This window comes from Pelodiscus sinensis, chromosome 3 (genome assembly GCF_049634645.1).
Source record: "Pelodiscus sinensis isolate JC-2024 chromosome 3, ASM4963464v1, whole genome shotgun sequence".
In the NCBI taxonomy this organism is placed as follows: domain Eukaryota; kingdom Metazoa; phylum Chordata; order Testudines; family Trionychidae; genus Pelodiscus; species Pelodiscus sinensis.
Genome location: NC_134713.1, coordinates 176,780,904 through 176,804,524, shown reverse-complemented (window position 1 = coordinate 176,804,524; position 23,621 = coordinate 176,780,904). Strand labels below are relative to the sequence as shown.

At 44.6% G+C, this 23,621-nt stretch overlaps 1 long non-coding RNA gene across 1 annotated transcript in view; it reads right to left on the bottom strand.

The window, feature by feature from the left end:
* The window catches only part of LOC112545635 (uncharacterized), an 87,256-nt gene extending 68,897 nt beyond the window's left edge, over positions 1 to 18,359 (bottom strand). Inside the window, exons 1-2 of the long non-coding RNA XR_012902399.1 lie at positions 18,242 to 18,359; positions 5,034 to 5,206 (exon numbers count right to left, since the gene is read on the bottom strand). This is a non-coding gene — a long non-coding RNA (uncharacterized LOC112545635). The remainder of the gene's footprint in view (positions 1 to 5,033; positions 5,207 to 18,241) is intronic.
* Positions 18,360 to 23,621: the final 5,262 nt, after the last annotated feature.

Below are 23,621 nucleotides of genomic sequence, written 5' to 3'. Positions count from 1 at the left end.
AAAGATTTGTGAGAACCACCCTTGGACACGCTTGGACACCAGAAACATGTTACTCACATGTATGAATGCGAGCAGAAATCAGACTGCTATGAATCTAATTACGGTGTAATATAGTTATTTGATGTGTCTTTGAGTCATTACTTTTATTCAGTCCTGAAAATCAAAACCTACTTCCTAACTGTATTTCTGTTAGTGCTCTCTAGTATCCAGAAATTAGCCTGGCTGCAAAACTCAGATTGGGATGTGGAACATGAAGTCATGCCCAGCCGACAAAGTTCTGGGGTCTGAGGGTTCCACTCTGCATAGATATGGAACAGTCACAGAACTAGACTTAGGTTCAAATTCTGAAACCCATCAAAATTTGATGGTGATGGCATCCAGGGTTTTGGGTTTCGTCAATCCCTTCTAATGCTTAAATGTATAATATTTATTCTGCAAAACTGGCCAAGCAAAAAATAGTAAAAACATGCAAAGATACTGGCCAATTTCTGAGTGGAAATCCATGGAAAGGCAGCTATTATAAAGAAACTGATCACTAAAGGATTTTTTTTATGTCCTGTGTTGGTGAGTATCCACACCTTAACTGCCACTGAACTCTGCCTGAAGCCAGATTACAGCACCACTTCTTTCCATGTTATGCTGTCAAAAGGTAAGGCTGATCTGTGAAGCTGTGTGAATGGCTGGAATCTCCCATGGGATTGAGGGTCCCTTTCTCTGCAAAATCCCAGATTCTTGGGGTTGAGAGGCTACATCCTCTGCCCTTCATATGATGCTACTATTCCTGAGAGGACCATCTGAAAGAACCTCATGTGATGGATTTTTTTTACCTATCTATTCCCCTCACTAGAAAGCAAAAGGTAGCACCGAAACGTTAAAAAAATTGTTACTTATTATTGTCACTTTGGGGAAATCTTTCAAATCTTTCCACATTTAAAACAGTGATCTGTCAATTTGTTTCCAATCCCATTTTCTATATTTTGAAAACATTTGTTTTGGAGTGGCAATCCAGTCATCCTTATAATTATTTTGGCATCTATTTAGTGCCAAAAAACGTGCATAAGACTGTGCTGGTAGAGCATAGGGTAAGCCCTCACCTTGAGGAATTTGCAATCTGAGCATAGACAAAATGTGCTGAAAGATCACAACAGAAAGGAGATCTGGGCAAAGGAACAGTAAGCTCCACAAGCGCACCATGCTCAAGGGTCAAGCTGCTGGCAAGTCGTCAAAAAGTCAGAAGATGAGAAGGCAGAAAGGAATGTGACTGGGACAATCCTGCACATGTGCAAATCTGCATTTGTCATAGCACTAGCACCAAGCAGCCTCCAAACTGGGAAGGTACAAATTACCTCCCTTCTGTCTATGCACCAAGTCCAGCAGGGCTAAATTTCCCACAGTGATTGGTACAGGCAATGGCAACATGGCTCCTTTGGTTAGCTCCTTTTGGCTCTGTTTTTTTAAACTTTATATGCTTTACTACTGGTTCTATAATACTGTATAATATAATTATTGGAGGGTAGGTTATCCATCTGTGGAAGAAAGGAGCCTTTCCTTTTATTTAATAATTTTTTAAAAAACTACTAGGGGACTGCACCTCTTGCTCACAACGCTCAACCTCCCTCCCCCGTCTGGCCACTACGCTTGCCATCCCTCTCCTCCCCCCGTCCCGGCCGCTATGCTTGCCAACCCCCCTTTATCCCTCCAAAAACCCCAATCCTCACTCATGTGGGCCCCCAGCTGAAACACCTCACTCCCCTGGTGCTCCAGTCCCATGGTTGGGGGAGGGCAGGGAGGACTGCGGTTTAAGGCCTCAGGACAGATTAACTCTTCCAGGGTTCCAGGGTTAGTGGTTATTGTGGGCCCCCTAGGTTCTGGGGTGGGGGCAAAAATGAGGGATTCAGTGTGAGGGACAGGGCTGCCAGTGAGTGGGATAGGAACGGGGGTGCAGAATCTGTGTGGGAGTTAGGGTATGTCTACACTACCCCGCTAGTTCGAACTAGCGGGGTAATGTATGCATACCGCACTTGCTAATGAAGCCCGGGATTTGAATTTCCCGGGCTTCATTAGCATAAGCGGGGAGCCGCCATTTTTAAATCCCCGCTGCTTCGAACCCCGTGTAGCGTCAACCTGGTGGGGGGAAGGCACGTCAACCTGGTGGGGGGAAGGGTGATGGCCACAAGGCTGCAGCACCAGCACGGGCTCCCTGCTGCAGTGGAAGCAAGAATGGGGCTGAGCTGGAACTGCAAAAGAGCCATATTTGGCTCAAGAGCCATAGTTTGCCAACCCCAGCAATCCCTGGCTGTCCAGCTGCACCCAGCGTGGAGTGGGACTCTCACCCACAACACTGCGCTCCCCAGACAAATACCTGGCAGAGGAGGTGGGGCTTTCACAGCCTGAGAGAGTGATGATGTCATTCTGCCATCCGACAGGAAAATCTTTTTTATATGTAGATAGGGGTGAAACTTTAATGGACTGTGATGGGGTGGACTAGACTCCACATCCCCCTCCTGAAAGCTTGTGGCCTCACCACACCTGGCCCCAGGAAAATAGCAGGAGAGAAATCCCCCAGACAGAAGCAGCCAATCAGGGCCCAGCAAGCCAATATAAAGAAGTTGCCAGGCCAGATCCAGGCAGTTATTCGCTGGAGCTCAGGTTATGTAAACTGAGGAACTGGCTGACTGGGAAAGCAGCAGCAGTACCTTGGACAGGTCAGTGAGGGGAGTGAATTGCAGATCAGGCTGAAGCCCAGGATCTGCTAATGAAGACTGGGTATGGCTGATAGGAAGAGCTGCAGAATCCTGGACAGGATGCTGCTGGTACTTAGAGACAAAGCCCTGAGGTGAGGGCAAGGATGGTGCACACCATGAGGAAGTGGCCCAGGGGGAGAGAATAGCAGTGAAACTTCAAGGACCAGCACTTAGCAGACAGCTGCTATTTACAAGGTTCCTGGGCTGGGACCCTGAGGAGTGGGTGAGGCTGGGTCCCCCCATCCCTTAACTAGCTACTGGGGGGCACGAAGAAGCCTGGTCCAAGGCAATCCAGAAGAAGGGGCATTTGGGACACCAGCCACTCCTGGAGCTAGAAATAGGAGATGTAGACACATGCCCTCAGCCAAAGAGAGTGCTGCGAGAAAGGGTGAACACTGAACTTGAAAGTCACAATTCTGCCTGAGACCTAAATCCTGCCATTGTTTGTGCACCCTTCCACACACACCCTGCAAAATCAGAGCATACATTTTTGATAGCATAACACAGATTCAGAACTCAGTAGTACTTAAAGTGAAACCAACCCACTGAGCTCCCGAGTAAAGGCCATGCATTCTGGTGGGGTGGGTGGGCATAAAGATAACTCCTTACTGTTTGTTGATATGCAAATGACAGCTTTTTGTGTGTAGTCTATATGTATTTAGTTTCCTCTGTTTCTGTGGGTCATTTATGCAACAACAAGGGAGAACTGATTAGATTTAAAGTTGACAATGTCCCTTGATTCCAGATTTGAGCTTTCTTAAAATTCAGGGATGGTTGGATCAGCTTTGGCGTGTTATAGCATTGAAGTCATTTGTTCAGTTCAAATCTGGATATACTGTAAACTTCACAGAGTTGGGAACTTCACCAGGAGTAAGACAGGAAGATCTGGGCTCTTGGTTTGGGCCCAGTCAGCTCCCTAGGAAATGGCATGGTGTCATTTTCCAAATGCCTTGCAGCTGAGACAGAAATGCTGTGAGTAAGTGGGTGTAAAGACTGAAGGGAGTTGACATTGTTGACCTCACATTTTAATATAATTCCAGATTGTTTCAGGGCCTCCCATCAAATCTCTTCCTTTATTCCTATTTCTAGGGGGGGAAAGCCTCCAACTTGCACATGAGATTTCAGGGGATGCAGCATCCAGAGGCAGCACTTGCTGCAGAAGAGAGAAGCTATGGTTGCTGCTGCTGTCACAGCAAACAGCACCAGATGAAGAATAACTGCAGTCCAAAGACATCAGCCAATCTGAGTGGGGGGGTGAAGGAAACACCCCCAACTTCTCCATAAAGATACAAGCTAGCTGGGGGAGGAAGGAAGAAGAGAACAAATGAGGAGGTCAATGGACTCAGTTAAAGTAAAACCAACCCTCTGAGCTCCCCAGTCAAGTTCATGCAATTGGGTGGGTTGAGTGAGTGTAAATCTGGGCCTTCTTTTGAATCAAAACAGAACAGTATTTAGACTTTAAACCTGCAGCTTCCCCTGAAAATGCAGGCTGGAAAGGGCACAAAGCTCTTGTCTCTGATTTCTGATCCCTTTAGGCAGTTAATGGTTTGCTTGGCTTTCTTTTTAACCTCTCTTGTGTCTCCTCTCTGCTGAAAGCTTAGACCAGATGCACAGGTACCGTGTTCAACTAAGGAATGCGGAATGACACCCTTTATTTTTTCACTTTATTTTCTGTCTGATTTGGTTTTCACTCTGTTTGTTGCACACCACAATATAGGCCAGGGCAGTATGTGGTCTGTAGCGATCATGTATTTTTTTTGTTAAGTACGAATAGGAGGAAGTCCTTCACTGTGCAAGACACAATGAAAACAGTCCCTATATGGGGGATTAACACGTGAGCAATAAATCCACCCACCCAGCCTTCCCCCCAACTTTCTGGGGTAACCTTCACACCCAACATTTGCCTAAGAAGACAAAGAAATATGGGAGGAAGCTCTCTGTTTGCCAATAAGGGAACTTCAGTTCACTTTATAGCACAGAATTTAGGCTGAAAAGGACAAATTACTGATTCCTCCCTGATTAAATACCAGGAGCTTAAACCCCATACTAGACAAGACACTCCAGTCCATAATTTCCCATGCTTTACACATGAAAAATATTAACAAGGGATGTACTTCTGTACCACAGATCAATGAACCATCCTCTGTTGCCCACATCCACATTTGAGAAACAGTACATAAGAGGAAGGCTGTAGACATGAATGTCTGTGGTCACACATAGAAAGTAAACACACCAGATGTGGCTCCTTAATGGATACCAATCCCCCCCTCACAGTTAACTTATCCATACCGTTTTTTTGTGCAATAGACCTTATTTTGACTCCCAAATACAATGCCAGACTGTCCCACAGTGTAGATGTATGTGAGAAAAGCTCCCTCACAGATAGGTCTCTGTTGCTCTGCGCCAAAGTGGAGCACATGCAATTCTGTGGCATTATCCTTCACCTCATCTCTTCCTGGAATCTGTGAGGAAGAGAGAGAGAGAGTGAGTCAGGGTAGACAAGGGTTGAGAAGGTGAAGATGTGCGTTGTCGTCCCCCCCCCCCCCCCCCCACACACACACACACACATCTCAGCTACCTCGAAGTGACACAGGAAAGCTAACTCCCACTCAATTAGTAATAACTTTTCTGAAGCTCCCCTTCAGGGGTGCTCAGAGTCACTGTGGTGTGTCACATAAACCCGATCCTAGCAGAGTTAGATAACATGGTGCTTATAACCCTGACTAGCTCCTGGAGCCCCGTCCATACTAGCTTTCCCACCATTGCTACTACTGGTGAAAGGGAACCAGTGAAGGAAATTTTAGTGCATTGTTGATGCCTTCTAGAGCAGGTAAGAATGAATTTCCCACTATCCCTCTCAAGCAGTATGTCATTTTCTGAGAGCAAAGACAGGGAGTAGAAGCTCCAAAGACATAATAAAGAGTAAATATTTAAAAGCAAGTAACAGCAAAGCATACACATCTAGGGAAAGAGTCAGGAAATAAGAAAATGGGACTGAATGAACAGAAGGGGAGAAATTAGACTGTCAGAGAAGGTGCCGGGGCCAGTAGGGAACAAGCCATTGCATCCAAAAGCGGGATCCATCATGCAAAGACCCATAGTTTATGAACCCAAAGATGTCCTCTAGAGAATGTCACAAATCTGCTTTATGTCTGCCTCTGAGTATTTTAGCTAGTTGAAAGAGGTATTAAATCACAAGCAGCCTCCCTGCTGGCTGCATATCTGAGGATGTTTGTATGAAACATTTGTTCCATTAAGTGTATGAAATAAGTTACACCCAAATTTGCTCCTGAGATGCTTTTTTCAAACAGTTGGAGATGAGTAACTAGCATGTAGGTCTATGACCTCCCTGGTTTTAGTTATTCCACCACCCACTTGGGTCATCTCCAAGCCCACAGAAAGAGAAAACCCACATAGTTATCCTAACACCCTCTTGGATGACAGTACAATCCTGAGGGAGCAACTATTTGGTACATAGCCACAGTTAAGCTCCCCTCACACAGAGAGAGATTAATGTACTTTTTGATGATTCACATGCACAGAACTAAAAGCAGAATCAAGCCCGTTGCTCATTATTTTGGAATCAAATATCAACTAGCATTTTTACATATGCTTGACAAGGCAAAATCCTGGATGGAAGTCTCTTGCTTATCTAATATGAGTTTTAGCTATACCCTTTCAAAAGAATCAGTTTACATTAAAAGAAATAAACAGAGTACTATAATCCCAAACCTAGAACCTTTTGTCAGAGTCTATATCCTGAACCTACTGTTACATCTAGCTATTGTAGAGGTTAGGGTCTTCTAAATGAGAAATTATTGTAATGTGATTCATAATCCCTAGACACTCTGCTCTAAGGATGGATTTTTATACCATTACCTGCAGATCTGTTTACTTTTGTGTGTTCTAGTTGAACCTTTAAGAACACAGATGCTTTGAAATTAAATCATCCCCCTAATCACTGCAATCAATATAGCTGAGACTATACAAAATACCTAATAAGCTCATAAAGTAGGAGTTAACATTAATCAGAAAAGTAAAAACATGGGGAAAGTTTTATTCATCAATTGCTTTGACAAAATTAACTTTCATGTCATACACATCCCGTCCAATTTTCAACACACAGGAAATCAGCCCTCTCATTGCTTCCAGCAAATTCCATGCAATCTCTAATTGTGAAAGAGAATGAGAGTTGCAAATCAGAAAAGAAGATTCACAACTGCCAACTGAATTTACTATTAATTTAATGAGAAAAACATGTGCAAAGTAGCCACCCAGAAGAAGAATGCCCACAGCATTTGGAGGAGTTACCTCAGAACAGAAGGCCACAGAAGATGTAATTGGCACACAACTGAAATAATCTAATGCACGCTATTGACACAAAAAGCTGCTCTGACAAAAAAAGATATATTACCACATTCTCTGTACCAGAGAAAGATTAACAGCCCTTGTGTCAGCCAATAGAAGACAGATCTGTTGTTGGAAAGCATTACTAGGATTTTTCATATCCCTGATCATTTTCTTTGCCCTTCCCCACAATCCTCCTACCCCCACCTCCCCACCACAGCAACAATACCCAATTGTTTTAAAAAGAACCCAGGGAATGAGAATAAAAATATAGAACCAGATAGTTAGCAGACAGTGACTAAGGCCTTGTCTACATTACAAACTCCTAGGTTATGTCTACACTACCAGGTTATTTAGAAAAAACTCCCAAAATAGCTATTTTGAAATAAACTTATTCCTCTTCACAAGCAGGAGTTATTATTTCAAAATAACAAGCCCATTATTTCAAAATAACAGGTCTATTAGTGTAGATGCTCGCTGTAGACAGGCCCCTATTGTGCAACCTGCCTTTATATAGCACATTGTATTTTGGGAAGTTTTGGCAATGCATGGTGGAGAGTCATGCAAAAGTGAGTGGGAGAAAAAGGTCAATTTCTCAGCGTGCAATTATCCATCCCATACCATCTATATCCCATGTGACCAGGGAATTGTATTTGCTCTGTTCATTTTGTTATGTTGCATGTGATTTCTACTATCCTGTAGTAATCCTGTGTGTGTGCCTCAGTTTCCCTGCGCACTGCATCAATAGCGATGGTTATGGGAATTTGAGTGTGACAGACTCCCCCCTGTACACAATGGCTGATGCTTTCTGTACTCTGAGCCTAGGAAGGGAGGTGTGACCAGATGACACCTTTTGCACAGGAAGCTGGACAATGACTGGAAGCGGGACTGGCTGCAGGGGAAGACCGGCTGCTGAGTGTGTGAGTTAGTCACTCTAGCTTGAAGGGGTGTTGGGGGCTGGGGGACCTTGGCTTGGGGCCCCCCTCTCCTTAACATGGATTGTACTGACTGCTTGTGGTTTCTGTGCTAACAATTCTGCTCTACACTGTATCCCTGTCCACTCATAAATCTTCTCTTCTACCTGCTGGCTGAGAGTCAGGGCCGGCTTTAGGCCGATTCGCCCGATTCCCCCGAATCGGGCCCCGCGCCCTAAAGCAAGAAGTCCCCGTGCCCTAAATCCGGAAGTGTGCTGGCGTGCCAGGGATTTCTCTGCGCCGCAGGAGGGGGAGTTGGCCCCTGGGATTGGTGGGAAGGTGGGACTCTGCCCTGCCTGCTGGAGCCCCGTCGAAATGGTTCAAATTGGGCCCTGCACTTCCTTAAGCCGGCCCTGCTGAGAGTCATATTTGACAGTGGATGGGGATACGCGGCCCAGTGACTACTCACACCTGTGTGACATCCCATAATTTTCACACTTAAAAAAAACCCAACAAACTCATGCAGGCCTTCTTCTGGTCTACCATCTGTGACAGAAGCACTGAACCATTGCAGCTTTGCTTTACTATCATGAGCATAGAAAGCTCAGGATGCATGATTCTGCAGTATTTGTAGCTACTTTTCTATGGTTATGCAAGTGCTGGTGGATCACCAACCAACATCACCTTTGGCTGGTCAGGGAAGGTGCATGACACATCATTAAGAAACCAGCACTGTTCAGAAATTTAGATCAAGGACAGGGTAGGCCCATCACTCAACAGGGAAAAAAACAGAAAAGGTGGAAATGGCAGAGGTGCTTAATGAGTTCTTTGTTTCAGTTTTCACCATCACCAAGAAGGTTGGTGGTGATGGGACATATAACATAGTGAATGTCAGTAAACATGGGGTATGTTCAGAGGCTAACATAGGAAAAGAACAAGTTAAAAATTACTTAGAAAATGTCAAGTCACTAGGGCCTGCTGAAAAGCACCCTAGAATACTCAAAGACTGACTGAAGAGATATCTAAGCCATTAGTGATTATCTTTGAAAAGTCATGGAATACAGGAAATATTCCAGAAGACTAGAAAAGGGCACATACAGCGCCCATCTATAAATAGGGAAATAAGGACAAGGACAATCTAGGAAACTACAGACCAGTCAGCTTAACTTCTGTACCAGGAAAGATAGGGAAGCAAATAATTAAGGAATTAATTTGCAAACATCTAGAAGATAATAAAGTAATATTTAACAGTCAGCATGGATTTGCCAAAAATAAATCATGTCAAACCAACCTGATAGCTTTCTTTGATAGGATAACAAGCCTTGTGGATGAGGAGGAAGCAGTAGATATATAGAGGGGTATGTCTACACTACCCCGCTAGTTCGAACTAGGAGGGTAATGTAAGCATACCGCACTTGCAAATGAAGCCCGGGATTTGAATTTCCCAGGCTTCATTTGCATAAGCGGGGAGCCGCCATTTTTAAAACCCCGCTGGTTCGAACCCCATGCAGCGCGGCTACGCGGGGCTCAAACTAGGTAGTTCGAACTAGGATTCCTATTCCGAACTACCGGTACACCTCGCTGCACGGGGTTCGAACCAGCGGGGTTTTAAAAATGGCGGCTCCCCGCTTATGCAAATGAAGCCTGGGAAATTCAAATCCCGGGCTTCATTTGCAAGTGTGGTATGCCTACATTACCCTCCTAGTTCGAACTAGGAGGGTAGTGTAGATATACCCTATGGGCTTCAATAAGACATTTGGTAAAGTTTCACATGAATTTCTCAATAATAAACTAGGGATATGTAACCTAGATGGGGCTACTATAAGGTGGGTGCATAACTAGTTGGATAACCATTCCTAGAGAGTAGTTATCAGTGGTTCACAGTCATGATGGAAGGGCATAACAAGTGGGGTTCTATCCAGATCAGTTTTGGGACCAGTTCCAGTCAATATCTTCAATTATTTAGATAATGGCATAGAGTACACTTACAAAGTTTGCAGACGATATCAATATGGGAAGGGTTACAAGTGTTTTGGAGGATAGGATTATAATTCAAAATTATCTAGACAAACTGGAGAAATGGTCTGAGGTAAATGGGATAAAATCTTATGATGGGGGCTGGAGATGTGGGGGTGCAGGAATCTGGGTTGAGGTATATGAGGGGCTTAGGGCACAGGGCTTGGATATATGTTTGGCTCAGGGCACACAGTTGGGGTGTGTGAGACAGAGAATAAGACAGAGAATATCTTATTGCCTCTATATAAAATCATGGTATGTCCACATTTTGAATACTGCGTATAGATGTGGTTGCCTCATCTCAAAAAAGATATATTGCCACTGGAAAAGGTTCAGAAAAGGGCAACAAAAATGATTAGGGGTTTGGAACAGGTCCCATATGAAGAGAGATTAAAAAGACTGGGGCTTTTCATCTTAGAAAAGAGGAGACTAAGAGGGGATATGATAGAGGTCTATAAAATCATGACTGGTGTGGAAAAAGTGAATAAGGAAAAGTTATTTTCTTATTCCCACAATATAAGATCTAGGGGTCACCAAATGAAATGAATAGGCTGCCGGTTTAAAACAAACAAAAATAAGTTTTTCTTTGCTCAGCACACAGTCAACCTGTGGAACTCCTTGCCAGAAGATGTTGTGAAGACAAGGGCTACATCTAGACTACATCCCTTTTTCATAAAAGGGATGTAAATTAGACGTATCGCAATTGCTAATGAAGCAGGGATTTAAAATTCCCCCGCTTCATTAGCATAAAAATGGCTGCCGCTTTTTTTCGGCATGGAGCTTTGCCGGAAAAAAGCGCCAGTCTAGACGCTGATCTTGCGGAAAATAAAACCTTTTCCGAAAGATCCCTTATCCCTTATTTCAGAGAGGGATAAGGGATCTTTCGGAAAAGGCTTTATTTTCCGCAAGTCAGCGTCTAGACTGGCGCTTTTTTCCGGCAAAGCTCTGTGCCGAAAAAAAGCGGCAGCCATTTTTATGCTAATGAAGCGGGAGAGATTTAAATCCCCGCTTCATTAGCAATTGCGATACGTCTAATTTACATCCCTTTTACGAAAAAGGGATGCAGTCTAGACCTAGCCTAGGAGTTTAACAGTGTTCAAAAAAGTGCTAGATAGATTCATGGAGCTTAGGTCCATCAATGGCTATTAGGAATGGTGTCCCTAGCCTGTGTTTGTCTGGAAATGGATGACCGGAGAGGGATTATGTGATGATTACCTGATGTGTTCCCTCCCTCTGGGCATCTGGTATTAGCCACTGTCGGCCAGGATACTGGGCTAGATGGACCTTTGGTGTGACTCAGCATGGTTGTTCTTATGTGGGGGTGCAGAAGTGTTATGGCAGGGGGTTGGGGATGTGGAAGTATGAGGGATTCAAGGCAGGGGGTTCAGGTGTTTGATGGGTTCATGGCTAGAGTGTGAGGGGGATGCAGGAGTGTTGTGATGCTGCGGCCAGATGGGGGCTAGGTCCCAATTGTGGGCTTGTTGGCCAGGCTTCTTTTTTAAATAAAGTAAAATATTATGTCCAACACAAAACATTTCAACTTTGTCTTTATTTATGGCATGAGTGAGGAACCATTTTTGGGTCGGGGGCCACTGAGTTTGGGTGAAGGAGACAGTTGTGACCCGAGGCACGGGATTGGGGTATGGGAGTTTGTATTGTGACCTAGGGCAGGAGGGGGCTGTGATCTGGGGCAGAGGTTTAGGGTGCAGAGTCTGTGATGGAGTATGGGCTCAGGAGGGGGGGCAGAGGGTTCGGGTTATGTTGGGGTGGGGGACAGAGGGCTGCAGGGGGAGGTAAAGGAGAGGCAGGGTGCCAGAGGCAGGCCCTGGCCAGGAGACTTATTAGTGAGACTCCAGGCCAGCTACTCAGCACATTTCCCACAGGGCTGCCCCGCCCTTGCACAGGCTGCATGGCCATGTGCTCTGTGAATAAGAGCCTGAGGGAAGCAGGGATTGGTGCTTCGCATGCTGCCTGTACTTGAAACAGGCCACTTCCATTGGCCAGAAATGGGCCAATGGGAATGTGCTGGGGACATGGGCAGCCATGAAGCATCGCTTTCCCCTCCCCTCTCAGCTTACAATTTGTGAAAAACAAACTGCCCCGCAGCTGGTTTTCTGAGCAGTATGCAGGGTTGGGGCAAGCAGGGGAATCTGCCTAGGGGCTGTGAACTTGATTGTGTCTTGCTCACAACACTCCTATTAATGCAACCCAGCAGGGCTGGATTAAGGCATGGGCTAGCCCGGCAGCTGCCCGGGGCACCAACCTATGGGGGGCGCCTGATGGCAGTTCCCCTTACAGCTACCATTAGGCATCATGCGCCCGGCTCCCAGATTGCAGGCTGCAGCAGCTCCCAGTGGCCACCCTGCAGCAGCCGCCAGGGGCGGAGCCGCATTAACCCCTGCAGCGCCGGCCAGCAGCGCACTTCCCCCTGTGGTGACGGGGCCCTGCATGGCCAGGCTCGGCCTGCCCCGGGCTGCACACCAGCGGTGGTAGCCAGGCTGGGTACGTGCGTCCTGCCACTGCCAGCTCCGCGCGCCCTCCCTGCCGCGCCAGGTGGGGGCGGGGCCACGCATGCGCCCTCCTCCAACCTGGGGTGCAATTAACCTGTCTGCCCAGGGTGCCGGAATGGCTCGGTCTGGCCCTGCATCCCAGAATTATAGTGATAGAAATGTAGCCGTGTTAGTCTGGGGTAGTTGAAGCAAAATGCAGGACAATGTAGCACTTTAAAGACTAACAAGATGGTTTATTAGATGATGAGCTTTTGTGGGCCAGACCCACTTCCTCAGATCAAGACCTTGTACTTGATCTGAGGAAGTGGGTCTGGCCCACGAAAGCTCATCATCTAATAAACCATCTTGTTAGTCTTTAAAGTGCTACATTGTCCTGCATTTTGCTCCCAGAATTATGTTTGCTTTCATTTGCAACAGTGTCACACTTTTGACTCATATTTGAATTATGACCCTGTCCTCCAAAGCACTTGCAACCCCACCCTACTTGGTATCATCTGCAAACTTAATAATCATACTCTCTATGCCATCATGTAAATCATTGATGAAGATATTGAACAGAACCAGCCCCAAAACAGACCCCTGTGGAACCCCACGGGTTAAGCCCTTCCAGCATGGTTGTGAACCATTAACAACTACTCTCTGAGAACAGTTATCCAGCCAGTTATGCACCCAACTTATAGAAGCCCCATCTAAATTGTATTTTCCTAGTTTATTGATAAGATGGTCTTAATATTTAATACTCTTATAAATCCTGGAAGTTAAGCAGGTTTGGAAGTGGAGTGTGATAGCTCACAACCCCAACATAATAACCTCATGATCTGCTGCAGGGTCACCATCTTTAATTTGAGAACCTAGCCTGTTCATTAGACAGAGGGAGAAAGAGAGAGAGAGAGAGAGAGAGAGAGAGACTGTTAATTCAAGCTGCTACTAAAAACTAAACTCTTGCATTTCTTGACTTTTTTTAATCTAACCATGCAAGCTAAACATTGCCTTAGCACAGGGGTTCCTAGGTTGTTTTTTTAATAAAAAGAAAAGAAAACGAGTGTGAAAAATCCAATTTACACTCTGAACAGAAACCAAGTTTCCTCCAGGGGGAAGAAACCCATAAGATGCCTCAAGGCCTCAAGTTGATATAAGTACTTAATTAGCCTCAGTTCTTTAGTGGCATAAGCATTTAAAATCTGTTTATGTCAGCTTGTGCCTGTTGTCATGCCCTAAAAGGCATACACCTTTTAGAAATGTATGCATATGCAATACACCTCTCTAGAATAGTGGTTTGTCAGAGTTAGTGCCATTTTGTATGCTCTCGTCATCATAGGCAATTTTCCAACATTCAAAACATCATTCATTTTCAAGCAATATTTTCTAACTTATGAATGGACACATTCTTCTTTGAGGCCTATATCCATGACAAGTTCCAAATTGAACAATTCAGTCTTTTTTAAATACCTGTTTTGGGGTGAAGGGAAAAGACTGGACATTTTTTACCATAGGGAACATTATTTTTCATGCACACATGCATGATTTAAAATAGCATAATAGATTTGCTCAAAATTTCCAAAAATGTCACTTGTGAACACAGATCAAGCATGAAAAGTTTCATCCAAGAAAGTTGTGAAGGGACAAATACAAGGGCTCATAACTGTAGGGTTACCATATTTAAGCCTCCTCCAGGTGTCCTGAGTTTTTCTAAAAAGTATTTAAAAAAAAATCCCTATTTTCTGACTCCCCTGCATCAGTAATGGGAGCCTGCCAGCTGCCTACCCACCAGCAGTGCAGGGAAGAGTGTCCAGTGGCCAGTGATGGATGTGCAAGGCTGGTGGTAGAGTGAAGATGTAGGGCTGACTGCTCCCCCTGCTGGTCTGTCAGCACAGTCCCTGCTGCAGGCTGGAACTTGGCCAGTTGAGGCCCACCCCCCGATCCATTTCTAGCTGGCACTGGCCACAGTAGTTGCTGAGTGAGGCAAGTGTCAGGCAGCGGCTGGTTATGTCTCACCTGTGCTGCCTACTCATCAGCCCTTTACTTTCTTCCTCTCTTGCTGTCCTCTCCTTGCTTTGCCCCTTCCTACCCCACCCACACCCCACTGCTCCTCCATAACCCCTTTGCCCCCCATAGGGCAGAAGGCACTTCCCACTCCCAGCACTGCATAGAGAACCAGCCCCTGACTGGACCACTGAGCTCCCTAACTACCTGGCCAGCAGATTCCTTCCTTCCCTCCACTGCCTCTAGCTGGGATGGGAAATCCCAAGACCCTCTTGTCCAGGGCACTGGCCAGGAAGAGCTGGGCCCTGCATGCACCAAAGCCCCGCACTGTCCTGGCACAGGGAACCCTCTGCTCTTCAGCTAACCTCTGGAATAATGGGTGGAGGCAAATTCCAGCCTATTCACACTCCAAACCTGCAGGATCTACAGCAGCTCCCAGAACAGAGACTCAGCACCCTCTTCACCTCCCCCTGTTCCCCTGCTCCCAGGGAATATGGGGCTGCTCCATTCCCCTAGGCTCCATCCTCTGATGAGCCACCACTCTGTCTGGGTTTGCTGAAACCCCTGCAGTCAAGTTCCCTGGGCACAGTGTACAATGCAGCCTTAGGGCTTAACTCCTTCCTGCTCATGCTGTGGCCAGGGGACAGGAGGTGGCTGGGTATGTTGGTGGCCAACAGCAGCCTTGAATTGTTAGCTGCCTTTTAACACTGTATGAGCAAGAAGGGACAAGCAGCTTCCAGCCACATGGGAGCAGTGAACGGGGGAGAGATGAGTTCTGCCAGATCATCCCTTGCTCCCATCCTCCTCTCTTGCAGCTGGAAGCAGCTTCCAACACCTCCCTCCTGCACAGTGCCACACCCTGGCAGAAATCAGGGAGGCAGCATGTGACTCTGCATGACCCAACCCCCATGTTGTCCCAGGAAGAAGATGTGCCAGGTACCAGGAGAGGTGGGTTCATTCTGGGAGCCCAGCCAGGTGTGGAAGGCAAAGAACACCAAGCAGGAAGGGTTGGGTCAGTCAGTCACCCTCCTATGTGAGAGAGGTGTAAGGGAGTGTGTGTGTATTCCTCATTCCTGTTTGAACCCTAAAGCCTTAAAGATAAGAAAGTAAATAAAAAGAATCCAACTACGCAGCATTTCTTTTTAACTAGGACTGTGTTAATTTGAATGTTTGTGTGATTGCCTTTGAACTTACCTGAATATTAATTTTACTAGGTGTGACATATTCACCATTGGGAAATATGGTCTCCCTGTATAAACAAAACTGTTTTGCTAACTTAACTATTTGCTTCTTAGTGAAAAAAATGTTATATCCAGATATTGTCTAGGATATTACAGGCCCCAACCCTGCAATGCAGAGTGTGCAGGCAGATTGCAGCAGCCATGCAGACCTTATCAACTTCAGTAGGGCTATGCACTATGGGTTGGAGCCTTGACCTACATGCCAATGCAAGAGAGCAATGGAGAAATAATGCCTCCTTTATACTTCTGTGTGAGCTAACCACTTCAAACCTGGAGCTAGGAGAGTGCAGAGAGTAGAGTTTTATTTCTGAGGGGCATCTCAGAGTCACAATACTTTGCAAGAATACTTCTGAGTCATGCCGCTTATGCATCATCCTTTGCTCAAAGCTCTGTCTGGTGGCAATGGTTTAGCCCACTGGCATTACTTATATAACATTCTGTACACTATGGCTCCGTCTACATTGGCAAGATTTTGCGCAAAAGTGGCTGCTTTTGCACAAAATCTTGCCACCTGTCTACACTGGTCGCGAGTACTTGTGCAAGAACATTGATGTTCTAATGTATAAAATCAGTGCTTCTGGCGCAAATACTCTGATGCTCCCACTCAGGGATAAGCTGTCTTGCGCAACTGTTCTTGCACAAGAGGCCAGTATAGACAGGCAACATCAATTTCTTGCTCAAGAAAGCCCAATGTTTAAAATGGACATCGGAGCTTTCTTGCACAAGAGAGCATCTACACTGGCACGGATGCTCTTGCGCAAAAGCACATCTTTTGCTCAAAGGCACATGCCAGTATAGATGCTCTCTTAGGGTGTGTCTAGACTACTGAGTTTTGTCGACAAAAGTGGACTTTTGTCGATAAAACTATACCAGCGTCTACACTACCGCTGCGTTCTGTCGACATAACGTCGACAGAACTCAGCAGTTTTGTCGACGCTGGTATACCTCATTTTACGAGGCACAACACCTTCTGTCGACAGAGTTCTGTCGACAGAAGGTGTTATTGCCTGTAGGGTTGCATCTAGACTACAGGGTTCTGTCGACAAAGCAGCTTGCTTTGTCGACAGAACTCAATGTGTCTGGATGCTCTTTGTCGACAGAAGTTTTGTCGACAGATACTGTCAACAAAACTTCTGTCGACAAAACCCGGTAGTCTAGACGTACCCTTGCTCAAATACTCTAACGCAAAGAGTATTAGTGCAAAATCTTGCCAATATAGACGTAGCCTATCTATATAATTCAGCTATTGTTTTCTGCACCATGAAACTAGCCTAAGCACATACAGGACAACTGACACACATCTCAAAGCTACTGCTGATTTCTAAGTAGAAATGAGTCCACCAGAAGGGAAGATTTGTTTATTGAAAGCTTTATGTCACTGGCCTGTAGCTACATTTACTTTTGTTGTTGTTATTCTCCTTACAACCTTCAGCAATAAATGGTGCACTTACAAATAAGTACAGCTAAAATGGGACATACATTTTCTTCAGGGAGTAGCGGGTGAGGGAGGGGAAAAAGAGAAATGTTTATCCCCAGCATTTTAAAAAAATACCTGCATCAGGAGAGGTGCTGAGTGGCTTTCTGGACTTCAAAAGACTGATAGCAAAAGAAAAAACAGGACTGTGTAGCACTTTAAAGACTAACAAGATGGTTTAATAGCTTTCGTGGGCCAGACCCACTTCCTCAGATCAAATAGTGGAAGAAAATTGTCACAACCATATATACCAAAGGATACAGTTAAAAAGGTTTGAGAAATCATGACCTAGGCAAGTCTTTCTCAGATATAAAACAGGATCTCTTCTTTCTTTTTATAACCATCTCCTACTCCTGAGTGCCTGTTCTTTTTATTCCTTTCGTTGTCTGTGCTATTTTGGTAGATCTACTCTAGATATATATACCATAAGGTTATATGTGCTCTTATTTTGTATTATATATATTATATATGAAATTGTACACAAAGCTATATTAAAGGAATGCTAAGGTTGCAAAGTCAAGCACTCAACATTCAGGAACTGCCTGGATTAAAGTTGTGCTTACCATGCACTTTTGATTTTTTTTTAAATACATTCTTTGTTGTGTTTTGTTTCTTTTCTACTGTGCCTTCATGGGACATGGAGGGAAAAGAAGTCAGGAATAGGATTTCAGAATCAGTTTCTGCTCTAAGACTCCACTGTAACATTGAAACCAGTTTGGTTGTGAGAGAGGGTCAGTATTTTGCCACCCAGAGTATGTCTAGACTGTGGGGGGTTTCCGGGATACCTCCGGTATCACAGAAAAACTCCGCCGCATCCAGGGATGCTTTTCTGCTTTTTTTTTGCAGAAGAGCAAACACTCTCTTTCAGGAGCCCAGTGTTCTTTGTTCTACAAGGAAGAAGGGATCTTCCAAAAGAGGGGGATTTTCCGAAATTTGGCCCAGTGGAGAGGGGCCAAATTTCAGAAAAGCCTCTTCCAAGAAAAAATCAGAAAAAGGTGTAGTGTAGACTTACCCCAAGTTGCATGGGATTCTTCAGTAGCAGGTATGATAGTAGAACTGTGAGATTCAAGTTCTTTTTTATAATACTTAAGTGATATTCATATGAGAGTGTCTCCTGTATTTCTAAGATCTGTAAGACAATAAACTAGGGTAAGACAGAAAGTTTCCACTGTATGTCTATTTTTTACCCGCTTCTAACTTTCTAAAAATAAAATAAAACCTTTCCATCTGAAACGTGGCATGTGTAGTCTCTTGGCAAAGGAGTTTACTGGGGAAATCTGACAAGGCTTTATGACTTACATGAGTTAGTGGGGGAGTAGAAAAAGTTTAAGAACAGTTTTTTAGCATTCTTTGGAACATCATCTCTCAAACTTGTTATAGAAATTACGGTGATGTCTAAGTGCTTAGGACTGTATTTTATTGAAGGATGGCTGGGTAATTTTTGTGAATATTCAAATCTAAGAGAATTTCATGAGATCCCAGTGGAGTTTATAAACTTTTAACTGGAGTTGTGGTGTTTATAAACTGTATAGACCACTATGCTTGTAACCTCCATTATCTAAAGATGGCCCTAAACTACAAAATTTGCATCCAGATCTCCAAAATTCAGAGGTGTTAGAATTCAAGCCTTATTTCCACCTGTCATAGAAGAGGAGATAGCAATGAAATTTAACCATAAATCCACTTTTGGATTCTGAACCTCAACCGCTACAAAACTTATGAATGTTTGAAATTGGGGCATCAGTTTAAGCCTAGTCATTGCTGCTATATACCAAAGAGTTTTAATTTGTGGAGATTAAAACTACAGAAAAAAAATCTATAGTATGTAAATGCTATACTCCAAATAGTTTGGGGAAAAAACTGTAGAAGGATTGCAGATACAACTAGCAAAAGTATGGCAGCCAACAACCTTCGATTGAAATACTGTAGCAATTTACTACTACAAAACATTCAAAATTCACCTTCATTACAGAGTTGAAAAAGCATGTAAAATTAATTTATTTGTTAATTAATTTATTCATATGTAGTCTGCAAGATTATTACTACAGAGTTTACAAGGACTGCAAGTACAGCCTGTCCTATAAAAACTTTGCAGGATTAGCTTGTGGGCTTTCTGAATTTTCTGCCCACTGACACGGAGTTTGCAAATTTGGTAACATAATCTAGAAGCATTCCCTTCAACAGGGGAGGGTGATAATTTTTGCCCAGGGGCCACTTAAAAAATTTTTAAAGTAGCCCCGGGCTCACCGTAAGGGGTGGGGTCTAAACAGGAAGGGGTGAAGCCTAAATGGAGAGGGGAGGGGCTACTCCCCTTTGCTCCCCCTTTCCACTAGGTACCCATGCCCTGGAAGAGGCTTGGCATGCTCCCCCACCCCCAGGCCAATCAGGGCATAGTGGTGGGGGAGCGCAGGAAGCCTCCTCCCACCCTGAGAGAAGCACATGGCACTTTGAAATGTGGTGGGCTCCTCGCAGGGATGGGGCAGGTCGAAGGAAGCTTCACACAACTCCCCCGTCCCCAGGCCCTGATTGGCCTGGGGGCAGGGGAGCGTGCAAAGCCTCCTCTGCTCTTCCCCCCCCCCCTCCCACCCTAAGAGCAGGGCAGGGGCAGAGCAAAGAAGGCTTCGGATGCTCCCTGCCCCCAGGTCCTAATTGACCTGGGAACAGGGGAGCAGCAGGGCCTCCGCAAGCCGGATCCGACAGATCCAGTCCACAGCGGCCCTTTTGCCCAGCCCTGCCCTACAGCATTTAAATACTACATTCCTTTCTGACCACTACTGATTTCTGTGGACAGGAGTAATGCCTTAAGTAATGCCCCTTGCAAGGCCCTGTCTCTGTCTGAAAGCCTTGAAAGAACCAAAAGGTAACATCTCTAATGTAAATATATTATTGAATTATTCTTTTGTTTCATGACTCAAATGTAGACATTCTTTGGGAAAGTAGAGGGAAATAATGACATTCATGAGCAACTCCATTCAGGGCTCCTGCAACTCCCTAGAATCACAGGCCAGCTGGCAAATTTGACATCTAAATCATGTTTAGGACTCAGAGTTCACAATACCCACCAATGGAGAGCTGACTTCATAATTTCCAGTTATCCTTCCTGTCAGAATTTACAGGGTTTTCCAGCTCTGTCAGAAAATGGGTTGAATTTTTAATCATAGAACTCTACAATTGGAAGGGACCTTGAGAGGTCATCAAATCCAGTTCCCTGCCCTCATGGCAGGAACCACTACCATCTAACCTGCTCTTAAATAGCTACAGAGATGGAGATTCCATAACCTCCCTAGGCAACTTATTCTAGTGTTTAAACAACCTGACAGTTAGGAAGTTTTTCCTATTGTCCTGCCTAAACCTCCCTTGCTGCAGTTTAAGCCCACTGCCTCTTGTCCTATCCTCAGAGGCTAAGGAGAACAATTTTTCTACCTTCTCCTTGTGACACCCTTTTAGATACCTGAAAACTGCTATCATGTCCCCTCTCAGTCTTCTCCTTTCCAAACTAAACACGCCCAGTTCTTTCTGTCTTCCTTCATAGGTCATGTTCTCTAGACCTTTAATCATTCTTGTTGCTCTTCTCTGGACCTTCTCCAATTTCTCCACATCTTTCTTGAAATGTGGTGCCCAGAACTGGTCACAATACTCCAATTGAGGCCTAATCAGCGCAGAGTAGAACAGAAGAATGACTTCTCGTGTCTTGCTCACAAAACTCCTGTTAATACATCCCAGAACCAAGTTTGCTTTTTTTTGCAACAGTGTCACACTGTTGACTCATATTTAGCTTGTGGTCCACTATGACCCCTAGATTCCTTTCTGCAGTACTCTATCTTAGACGTCAGTTCCCATTCTGTATGTGTGAAACTGATTGTTCCTTCCTAAGTAGGGCATTTTGAATTTGTCCTTATTAAAATTCATCCTATTTACCTCAGACCATTTCTCCAGTTTGTCCAGATCATTTTGAATTATGACCCTATCCTCCAAAGCACTTGCAAACCCTCAGGGTATGTCTATACTACCACCCTAGTTCGAACTAGGGTGGTAATGTAGGCAACCGGAGTTGCAAATGAAGCCCGGGATTTGAATTTCCCGGGCTTCATTTGCATCTTGCCGGGCGCCGCCATTTTTAAATGTCCACTAGTGCAGACTCCGTGCCGCGTGGCTACACGCGGCACGGACTAGGTAGTTCGGACTAGGCTTCCTATTCCGAACTACCGTTACTCCTCGTGAACTACCTCGTGAACTCATGAACTCATGAACTACCTCGTGAATTCGTGAACTCCTCGTGAACTCCTCGAGGAGTAACGGTAGTTCAGATTAGGAAGCCTAGTCCGAACTACCTAGTCCGTGCCGCGTGTGGCCGCGCGGCACGGAGTCCGCGCTAGCGGACATTTAAAAATGGCGGCGCCTGGCGAGATGCAAATGAAGCCCAGGAAATTCAAATCCTGGGCTTCATTTGCAACTCCGGTTGCCTACATTACCACCCTAGTTCGAACTAGGGTGGTAGTGTAGACATACCCTCACAGCTTGGTATCATCTGCAAACTTAATAAGCATACTCTTTGTGCTTCATCTAAATCATTGATGAAGATATTGAACAGAACTGGCCCCAAAACAAACCCCTGAAGAACTCCACTTGTTGTGCCCTTCCAGCATGACCTTAAATCATTAATAACTACTCTGTGAATGGTTATCCAGCCAGTTATGCACCCACATTATAGTAGCCCCATCTAAGTTGTATTTGACTAGTTTATTGATAATATGATCATGTGAGATCTTATCAAATGCCTTACTAAAGTCTAGGTATACCATGTCCACTGCTTCTCCCTTATCCACAAGACTCATTATCCTATCAAAGAAAGCTATCAGATTGGTTTGACATAATTTGTTCTTTACAAATCCATGCTGGCTGTTACCTATCAGCTTATTATCTTCCAGGTGTTTGGAGATTAATTCCTTAATTACTTGCTTCATTATCTTTCCTGGCACATAAGTTAAACTGACTGGCCCGTAATTTCCTGGGTTGTTCTTATTTCCCTTTTATAGATGGGCACTATATTTGTCCATTTCCAGTCTTCTGGAATCTCTCCTGTCCGCCATGATTTTTCAAAGATGATAGCTAAAGGCTCAGATACCTCCTCTCTCTGCTCCTTGAGTATTCTAGGATGCATTTCATCAGGCCCTGGTGATTAATGATTAATTTAACAGTCCATGAAAAGTACAAGAACTTTTATAAATGTAGTTGCAAGCACATTATCCAAGGGATCCTGTAGTGTAGTATCTTCTACAATAAACGGAGAACATTTGCTGAAAATGTTTAAAATCAAGGCTCATACAGGTTACAAGCACTGCTAGGAAACCAGGAACATTTGTAATTCAGGAGTCCCACTTATATACTGTGCTAGCAGATCTTGTAATTCCCACAAACCATAGTTGTTTGTCTGAAAGTCTTTTATCAGCTTCACAGTTGGAGCTTCAGCTCATAGAACTCAAAGATATTATCAGTTCAAGCTACTGTAGCTTCTAATTTTTGTGAATCCAATATCTATTACTCTGAGACTTCCATCTCTGCTGATGGAACAGCCACCTCACATGACTCCCATGAAACCAGGAGCTAGGATCAAGGAACTTACAAACTCCTCAAGGCAGGAACTTGTACATTCAGTTAGACAAATACCTAGTGTTCATGGAAATTTGCCAAGTCCTTTGAAAAACTAATTACAGTTCATGACATTTACAACTTTTAACTGCTGGAACTACAGTGAGGTCCATTGCATAGGATACAGTGCTGGGAATTGCATACGAGTTATATTCTTGGCTGGGTTTGTGGAAGAGAATATAAATTTCACAGTCCATGAAAAGTACAAGAACTTTTAGCAACGTAGCTGAATGCACACTCTCTCTAGAGATTTCAAACATTGCAGTTTCAACCATGTGTCCAAAGTATATGATAAACCTGTTTGTGGATCTCTTTTCACAAGTAGCATGGCAATGATTATGGCCTACCTTAGGCATCTCACACAAGGTACAAAGGCACCAACACAGCAGGAACCTGATTAGGGTAGGGAATAGTTCCAACCTCATGGCTGCTCCCAAAGCTTTGATAAAAGGTAAATTTGATCCTTAGTTCAAGATCTAATTGCCCACAACAGACTGATTTGGCCTTTATCCCTAATTACTTAATGAGAGATGCAGAACCCATCCTCTCCACCATTAGCAGCAAAAGTAGCTGATTCATTGTAGACACTGGAACAAAGGGAAAAGAGCAAACCAAAACATATCCCCCTCCCAGATGATATCACAAGGCAAGTGGAAGCATGGGCATTCTACAAGGAGGGAAGAGTTGGGGCCCATTCTGAACAAAGGGTCCTGTCTGTTTGCTAGATCAGAAAGAAGGCCCTG